Source organism: Oreochromis aureus, linkage group 11, assembly GCF_013358895.1.
Source record: "Oreochromis aureus strain Israel breed Guangdong linkage group 11, ZZ_aureus, whole genome shotgun sequence".
In the NCBI taxonomy this organism is placed as follows: Eukaryota; Metazoa; Chordata; class Actinopteri; order Cichliformes; family Cichlidae; genus Oreochromis; species Oreochromis aureus.
Genome location: NC_052952.1, coordinates 4,812,946 through 4,823,044, shown reverse-complemented (window position 1 = coordinate 4,823,044; position 10,099 = coordinate 4,812,946). Strand labels below are relative to the sequence as shown.

Sequence of the window (10,099 nt, the reverse complement as noted above, 5' to 3'; positions counted from 1 at the left end):
TTTTAATGTGTACCTTCTGTATCGGTTTTTAGTTTTGTACATTGTGTACTGGCTTTTGAAAAAGTTTGTTAATCTTGTCTTTGAAAAGTCCTATATGAATAAATATGGCCTGCTTGCTTCCATCTGTAGCTACTGTTTCAAAAGTAGATCAGTTTCTTTGTTTTCAAACAAGAACAGCTTCTGTAGAAGGTACCAATCAAATCACGTGTATATAAACTCATGTAATTATCGCTGCCTTCATGTCTTGGAGCATTTCCATGGGTAGCAACACTTCTCTCAGCTATTTTTGCAATCTAAAGTGGAAAAGCAGTGAAATAACAGAAAATGGAAATTCCTAAAGTATAAAACAACCTGTACAATATGTGTAGTAGATTAAAAGATTGAACCTCAAGTTAGATAAATCTCAGAATAACACTGATTAAACTGTCAAAAAATAAAAGCCCACGGAAACATGCATTTAGTATTTTTTGCTTCTTTTGCTTCAGTCACATAGCTGCAGTGCAGGTCTGTTCCTACAGGATATAGAAAGGAGGTGTATGTGCACAGATTTGGACTCTAAACCCCCTCCCAGAAGGATACAGTATGCACTTGCATTGACTTGAAGGCTAACCCAACAAAAGCACTAAAAATCATTCAGAAATATCAGCTTCATTTCATTACCACAGCACTCCTGGTCTACATCAAGTCACAGCTACAGTAAGCGCTGAAAGATGGAGCTTCTCACACACACAATCCTAATCAGCATGTGGGAAGCTCAGTGCTGCTGGCTGCTGCTTCCACCAGCCCGCTGTGAGCGAGAGCAGGCTGGAAATCGCTGAAAGTGGCTGCGTGTCGTGTCAACACTGTCAGAGCTAAAGAGGGAGTTCCTTATCCCTCCTCAGTCTTGCTCGCTCTCTCTTCCTTCCCCCCTCTCTCTCTTCTTCTCCCTCTCTTTCCCTTGCTCTCTCTTTCTTTCCCCCTCTCTCTCTTCTTCTCCCTCTCTCTCTCTCTCTCTCTCTCTCTCTCTCACAGCTCAGCATCTCCACTCTCACGTTGCGTAAACCCACCGGTCTGATCCTCCACAGAGGCACCATCCAGTCCATCTGTGGCACTTGTGGAAAAGATTTGAATCACAGATACCGCTAGAGGTGAGTCATTTTTGAATCTCTGTCTGCCCCACTCTTTATGTATTTCCAGCACAGCTCAAAAGGCATCCTGTGTTTTAATTATCTCTTTTATCAAAGCCAACGCAGATACATAATTAGCTGATATTACGGGATGACCAGAAACTATGATTTTATCACTGTCACTACTTTATCATTATTATTGTTATCCTCTCAGATATCTGTATGATATTTGTGTGAAATCTGTGTTACAAAGTGCAGTGAATCTACTGAAAATCAGTGCAGATGTTGCAGCAGCATGATATTTGTCATATTTGGACAACATTTATTTGTTTATTTCTTTATTGTCAGACTTGATTCAACTACCAGCAGCTTCATCCAAATCCATAAATCGCACTGCATTATATTCTAAACTTGTACGTCATCAGCAAGTCTGCAGCCCCCTAGTACACACTTTGCTGATTTTAAACTCTGCAGCCCAGTAAATACACTGTACAGCAAAGTTGTCACATAAGCTTCTGCCTCAAAGCTGTGCAGCAACACCTGCACTCAGTCATGAAAGAGGCTGCCGAGAATTTTATCCTGCAAGCAACTTTGTCTGTTGGGAACTGAAGCTGGGTGGTAATATGCATCGATTTCTTTTGCTTTTGTTATGATTTGCGCAGGAAATGAAATGTGCGGCATTGATTTTACACCAGTGTTAGAGCCTGAGTCAGATAAGGTCTCTCTTTAAGCTGCTGGAGCTACTTCCTATGGAAACACAAAGCCAGATGCTGCTTAGTCCAATGGCACACTGCCAGATGTTCAATTGCTGCAACGCTTAAGTTCCTGCATCCATGCATTGATCACAGTGTCACATAACTCGCTGCCAGGAAAAGCTGTAAGGAAGTTTTATTTCAGCATGCTGCTGCCCAGCTGGTGGTAGGTTATGTGTGTGTTATGTCAGCCTTGTGTGTCACTTAATTAGAACAGAAAAAAAGCAACACTCAGTAAAAGCTGATTCATTAAAATTAAGAAAACGTGACAGATTTCCACCCTCATTTTGAAAGAGATGTCCTGATTTCTTTGGTCTAATTGTCACTGTAATAACTGTCTGAAGAAATATGATTTTCTCACTGAGCTTAGTCACCACAGGGGCAAAGCAGCAGCAGCAGCGAGTGTCTCTCTGTGTGAGACGACGAGCTGCCTTTTCAGTGACTGACCCAGCTGTGGCTTCTGATAAATACATCTCCTGCTGGGGGAACAAAAACACGCCTCTGTGCACAACTATTATTTGGTTTGCATAATGCCCCGTTCATCTCTTCTACACGGTTTTCTTTGGCATTTGCGAGTCTATGATGAGTATCTGCGCTGAAGCTCATGTAACTAGAGACTCAAAAGCCTCCGCTGGCTTTGACAGAACACGCTGGCAAATAGCCGCGTGGTTATTACTTATATGAAGACACAGATAGGAATCGGCTTTCAGGCAGGGCTGAGTGATTCAGTTTGATGATTTACAGAATTTAATTAATTTAAATTGCTTATCCATCAAAGATTGTGATGGGCCGTTCACGTCAAGGTTTCGTTAGAAGTCTCAGGTCTGCTATCTGCCAATAGAGGGGATTAATGCATTAATGTGATAAAAGTGCATTAGTTTGTTAGGAATTGTTAGCCATAACCAAATAGTCTGTAAAACCTTTCCCAGCTGTAAGCAAATATAGTCCAATGGTCTAGAAGTCTATATCTCATATAATTACTGTGCAGCTTCAGTCACCTGTAGAAATTATTTCTTTGTGTTATAGTCACTGCCAGATTTCTTCTGTTGCTATATTCAATTAAAATGCTATTATGTTACCTATAAGTTCCTCTTTCAGTAGAACTGAGGACTGTATTATACAAATGAACAGAATTTATAAGCATCTTGTTGGCTGTAAATATGTAAAGGTAAATAGAAAATTTTATTTTCCAGAGTTTCATGTGCATGAAGGATTTTTCAAAAAACATTTCTCTAAACATCAGAACATCTGTACTTTATGGAAATAAATAATTATTTTATGCCTTTCATTTAATGCTGTGACTGTCCTTTTCAGCTGTGGCCATTAGTAGTGTTTACACGATGCTGACAGGTTTTTAAGCACTGGAAAAAGAAAATGTAAAATAAGGCAGAAATGAGCCCAGAAAAGGAGGCTGGAGGAAGAGGTAACCCAGCAATTTCCTCAGCAGCCTGTCTCCGTATTTCACTGTGCCGCACCCCTGTCAAAAAGGATGAGCGTGATCCTATCAGCCATGAAAAAAAGGTTTCATGTACGTTGAGTCTTTGCTAAAGTCTACAGTGTAGTATCAAGGACACAATGCAAAGTCATAACAGTATTAATATATGGTATAATAGATATTCTAGTCAGCTATCTTGACACATAATTTAAATAATCTTTTAAGTGTTTCTTTTGCTGGTCACAAGTAGTTAATTAGCAAAAGACTTGAAGCAGTTACAAGCCAGGCAGGGCTAGGGCTAGGACTTGAATGGTGATGTTGCTGTTATTTTGGGGGATTTGTCTGAGAGGGAAAAAAGAAAAAGAAACTAACAGTATGTTTGTGATAATGTAGCCATGGAAACCTTTGAAGAGGCTCCTGACCATAGTGAATTTGCTATCATCCACCCCGCTGCGATTGGACACGGTCACATCATGAGATCAGATGCAGATTGAGATTGTCAGTGTTTTGCTCGGTTAGTCGGGGATCAGAGCGAGAGGAGCTCCGCCAGCGGCATCTTGGTCTCTGTTTCACCGTGAGCTGTCCAAGCCCCGTGTTCTGCCTGACCGTCTTTTCAGTCAACATAGCAATCAGAAAGCCTGAAATTTGACACGTTCATATACATGTCGTAAATACCGTAAGGGAAAAAACTCACTCAGATACAGAAGATAAAATTGACATGCTGCATATTCTTGGTATTTTTACTTAAAGGAAACATGAAGCTTCATTTGTATTACTCACATGCTCATAATTGTGTTTTTGAGCAAGGCCAGACAGGCATTGAGCAAAAGCGGCAATAAAACAGTGTGGAGGAAAAACATGTGCCTCTACTGATTGTTTCTCTAACACTGACAAATACAAAACAAGGCATGTGTTAATATTCAGCCCACATGGCGCATATATGCATATGAAATGAAATCCACATTGTACAGCTTTAAGTGCACCAAACGCTCATTAACTAAATCTATAAAAAACGCATGTGCTAATAATGTTTATGTGATGTTGTAATTGTGCTTGTGTGGTATGGACAGTAGTTTCCTGCTTCATGGCATATGAGTCATACTTATGATCTTTCTTCAGGCTGCTCCCTTGTTCACACGGGGCCACCACAGCAGGCAGTTCCACATATTTGAACAGGGACATTTTTATGCCAGATGCCCTTCCTGACACAACCTCAAAGGAATTTGTGTCTCCTCCCAAGATCAAATCACTGAGCTTTTGCTTGTTAGGCAAATGTATATACCACTATAACTCATGGAGCCATAAGTCATGTGAGAGCTATCAAATTAATAAACCACTTTAAACATTTGCTTTCTTGATCATAAAGTACATTTTTAAAGTGTTGACAGCGTGGACAAAAACCAAGCAAACATGGATGTGTCCTGTAAGGACAAGCACTGAAATATAATAGGAATACTGCTGCTTAGATACTGATGTGTGAAATGAATTTGCTTGCCTGGAGTTTGTTTAGGTGTTTACTTATTATCAGAATTAATCAGAATTTAAAAAAAAAACAAAAAACTAAAACAATAAAAAGCAATTAATTCTCCATTAAGCAGCAGTGTAGAGTGAGACTCCCAATTAGCCGTACCTGATTGATCATTTACCTTGGACAAGACTAACCTAAAAAATTCTGACACAATATCATCAATCAAAGGCTTTCAAAACTTTCCCTCTAAAAGGAAAACCTGGCAAATTGTTGGAAATTGGAAAAGGGAAAAACAAGAACTACTTCGCAGATGCCGAGACGAACTTACAGAGCGCCTAACAGAAAAACAGTTACAGGATGAGGAGCTCTGAAAGCTGAATCCTTTAAAATGTGTGTACTAAAGGTACTCACACCCAAAATATACTTGGCAGTTAGAATAATTATAATAATAATAATAGATTAATTATTTTTATTTTTAAAGGACTTTTGAAAACATTGTTAGAAAAACTGGAAAAGGGCTCATAATATCAAGATGTACATAAATACACACACACTGATACCCAAGTGAATGATTTAGGTGCAACCATCTTTCTTATGTCACCTAAATCACACCTACAGGAACGAACCAACAAGCTGTGACCTTGTTGATTCGTTCCTTTGAGGACATTGGTCCAATGTGACTGAAATATAGAAAAATGGATGTGATGGTAAGCTCACAAGAATCTAGCTGCCTTGAATGCTCAGACACTTACATTTTTTTCTACTTTAAAAGTCAGCATGGCTGGATCTTTAAAGGTTACATGCATGGAGGAGTCATTTTGACGAATATGCCAAATGATGAAAATGGTGTCCCCGTCTTCTTGGTTGTTAAGGTAAATATGGCACTCTTCGATCTCACCGATAGGTTTTTTTATCACTTTGTTTGCTGCACACATGAGCTATAATAATTCTGGTCATTTCTTCATATAAGTCAGGGTAACATTTATTTATTTATTTTGCTTCAACCATATTCTTCACGTCTTTCCACTCCCCGTGTCTTGGGAGTAGATGAAATGCCAGAAACCTCTGCAAACAGTGGAGATTCGCAGGTGTTTGTACGTCTGTCATTACTGCGTGCATGCAATTAGATTTAATTACATTTGTGCCAGGGCGTATAATTGTTGTTGTCTTGCTCTTTGAAAGGATAACGTTGGGTACCCGAAGGTACATAAGCTGCCACTTGAAGAGGGTTGTTTTGTATTTTGATGTTATCTCCCAGATGAATACTGAAATAATGTTCTACCCAAACTATATAACAGGAGTTTAATAGCTGTTCTTGTATTTCATTTGGCATTCAGTTCACAATAACATTAAATCTGAATGTGTGGGCTGAGAGGTGTTAGCTGTAATATTCATTCATTTGCGGTTATTTATGGATTTTTGCTCTGGTTATCAGGTATATGGGGAAATTTGTATGTTTATCTATGATTATATGATCCTTTTACATTGGAAAAGATGATTAAGCATTTTTTTTGCCTAATCAGTTGATTACTGAAAACTCAAAACACTGATGATAGTGTGCATTCTTGGTGAGGCTGTGAAGTCAGACAATCATTAGCTGTCAGCGAAGGCGTTTCATGATGTCTCTCTTGATGCCACAATCAAGGCACCAAGGACTCTTTGTTTTGTGACAGTAGCACAAGATCCCAATCAATAACCGACCTCCCCCTGGCACTATTACCACAGAGTGTTGGTGGGGGACCAAAATGGGCCAGGAGAGAAACACAGAGCCCGAATGAGGAGAACAAAGAGGCAGAGATAAAGACAGGGAGCCCACGATCGGAGGAGCTGAAGGCGAATGTGGGTATTGTAAGTGTGTGAACACACGCTCGCAGAAATGACAGCTACATTTTGAGTCAACACCAGAAATTATGAATGAGAGCGAGTGGGGGATCGACTCGTAGTAGAGCACGGGGTGTTTAGGTACAGAATTGGGCACTGATGATACCTGAAAGTGTGGTTTACACAGCATAGTGGCTTACATCTTTCAATGTGCACGTTGCTGTCCGCCTCAAACATTGCATCCTCAAACTGCAACACAAGTCACTTCAGATAAGCAGGAAACATAATATCTAAACACTCTAATACAGGCTGCACAGGTGGCAGCAACCTGCACACATTTTCACAAGATCATTTTTTGTGGGTGTTAAATGAAAGCTCCTCTGGGCTTTTTGTTTTTCTCTTTTTTTCTTCTCTTATTAATGAGTCACTCTCGCCTGTGCCACTGACTCATCAGCAAACCCCAAAATGTTCGCTCTTAGACTTTCAAGTAGTTTGTGGTTTTCATGAAATACTGAGAGGCCTCTCTTGTGCCTCTCCTAATGTGATGCGACTATTAGGAGAAGACATTCAGGACACAGGATTGTGGTTTTGTCAAAAATGTTTTCTGCCAGAATTTATGAAAGAGAATTTAAAAAAGCAACTTCACTGAAGCCATATGAAAATGAAGTGATCTAAAAATATCACTGCAGGGGAGTGATGAAACTGTACTGAAGCCTTGCACGTAGTCATAACACCTGCACCTGCATTTCTGTATGATGGAGGTCCTATAGCGAGTCCAAACTAAAATCAGAATGAGAATACTTTAATAATCCTGAAGGAAATTATGTACAATTATCTAAAACTCGCCTTTAACAATAAATAGAGTACAGGGTAATAGGTTCCAGTCTTATTGATTTCATTTAAAATGACACTTTATAAAACAGGCAGCAGGTTAAATTTGTTGTGTGAATCAGATTTAAAATAAAATACCAGTTCTTGTAAAAGAAAACTATAAACATCTATAAACATACAACATTCATACAGTGAAGGATTTTTTATTTTTTACATAAAACATTTTTTTATTTGATACCCAGCTGAAACTGTAAGTTGTTCTCTTAGAAAGAAATGAACAGTCTCTCAATGTTCATGGTAGTCTCATTTTACTCAAAATATTTTTATTGAGTGATTGTGGATACAGTTTACAAAAAAAAAGAAAAGAAAAGGGAAACGAAAAACTCGTTACATTGAATACAAAACAGAACTTCTCATGTTAGAACATAGGTAAAGAAAAAAAGAAAACAAACAAACAAACAACAACCCAGGAGGGGCGATTGATACTAACAAATCCTTTCCTTACAAACCACACAGAAGTTAGCTTCGACACCACTGAGCTTCACATTCTCATTAACACAGACACACATCGGACCTCTATGGAATAAGCAAAGTTAGTCAGTTAGTCATCCTTAAAATAAAGGTTAGAGAAGTTTGTCAGAAAAAGACCCCAGATTTGATCAAATGTGCCCTTTTGGTTCTGGATGGAGCAGTGGATCTTTCCAAGACTGGGACACGACATGAGATCAGCAAACCACTAAACATGGTAGTCTCATTTTAATAGAGAGACGTAATATCAACCAAACATCTGGGAAAAACCACAGTACATAAAGCTTATGAATTGATTTGCATGTTACTGAATGAAAGAAGAATTTGGTCCTCAGCAAAACACGACTTAGTACTTTAGTCAGATGTTTCTGTTCCTCTTTACAGAAACTCTGCAAATCATTTAGGTTTCTTGGCTGCTGCTAAGAAATTTGCAGCATGAGCTAGGCCACGCTATGACCTTAACATGGGAGGCTGTAGAGACTGGCTCACATTTGGAGACCACCAGAAGTGTGTACTAATGGACATGGAGTTTTTGACGTTTCCACATTAGCTTCCTTTTTTCTGAAGTTGGGTTGACAACAAAAGAAGATAGTATCAAGTCCCACTCATGTTGGCTCACTGCTGTTGATGTACTAAAGACTAAAGATATCTGAAATGTTTCATTGGGCTCCTTAATAACACTTTAACTGCCATAGCCGATGAGTATTGTTTGTGACACATACATATTCCCTTATGGCCACATTTAATCTTCTTTTAATTCTTTTCCCCATGAAATAGAAAATGTCACACGGCAAAGTCTTGATTTTATGAACATGACAATGATTCCAGGGGGCTTCGGTGTTAAGATCTGAATTCAACATAACAAGCACGGCTGCAAGACAAATCTACTGAAATGATGTGACGCAGATAATCAACAGTATCTCAAACACCTGTCATCGAGAGCTGAGGCAGTTCCTCAAGTATTTCGTTAAGGTTTTTGTAGTTGTAGAAGTTACAGGTGGGATATTGTACACATGTTTACATTTTATGAAACTCACTTGGGTCATGCCTGAAAGAAGCTTTGTGGTACTGAGGTCAGTTTTATTTTTGTGTTCTGCAGTCGACCCATTGTGGCTGATAGTTTATTGATTATTGTGACATTTTCTAAATAATTCCAACATAAATTATATTTTTCCATCACAGCGATAGCATCGCATCAATAATCAGCTTAAGATAGCTGTCGTTTAAATTACCACTTGAAAAACTGAACTGCAAGTCCTGACCAGAGATGGGCAGTAACGCGTTACTTGTAACGCGTTACTGTAATCTGATTACTTTTTTCAAGTAACGAGTAATGTAAGGGATTACTATTGCAAAAACGGTAATTAGATTACCGTTACTTTCACGTAGGAACGCTGCGTTACTGCGTTACTAAAACCGTGATTTTTTGCGAGAACGTCTCATGACAGTGACGTAAGCGAGTGCGACGTTCGTGACAACAGCTGTCTGCAGATCATAATATATCGAGTGCGGGACAGAGTGTAGCATGCAGCGTTTAAAGCGTGGAAGTACTGACCTTATTTTGAGTTTGATTCCATAAAAAGTGACAAAAACATTAGTGTCCGTTGTGCGTGGGAAGAAAACTACTTTTTACAGCGAAAAAACCCCTAAACTTCCAAGCAAGCACCGAGTGTACTACGACGTAATGTGAAATTCACAGAGAAACTCGCGGATTCTTCCACTGACCGCTGCAGCACACCTGCACCAGGGTAAACCTCCTCCGCCTACCCCAGTCCTGCTTTACAGGTGAAAATAGAGCAACAGGACCGCTAGTCTTTGATTTTATTTATTTTCTGCTGTGTTTTACTTGCATCTATTTGAAAGAGTGAGTGTAAACACAAAAAAATATTTTATTTTATGTGCTGGAATGTGCAGAAAATAGGTTTAAATGTTAAACAAATTTCTTCCAGTCAGAGAATGTTGCATATAATTTAATTTTTGCTTGATGCATAAAGTTAAAAGATTAAAACTAATAAAACAAGTTTTAAAAGAGACTTTTCCATTTGATTACATTTTGTATGATGAATTATGCAGAAAAAGTAGAATTGGGCTGAAAGATCTATCGCTTTATCACCTATTCAGGTTGTAAATCGTGTTTTAAAAAGTAACTAAGTAACTA

General features: G+C 38.8%; 1 protein-coding gene across 1 annotated transcript in view; it reads left to right on the top strand.

Moving 5' to 3' along the window:
• Nucleotides 1–1,003: 1,003 nt before the first annotated feature.
• Nucleotides 1,004–10,099, top strand: part of LOC116312152 (melanocortin receptor 5-like) — a 39,882-nt gene continuing 30,786 nt past the window's right edge. Inside the window, exon 1 of the mRNA XM_039620122.1 lies at nucleotides 1,004–1,127. The gene's annotated coding sequence lies outside the window, so the exon portion shown is untranslated. The remainder of the gene's footprint in view (nucleotides 1,128–10,099) is intronic.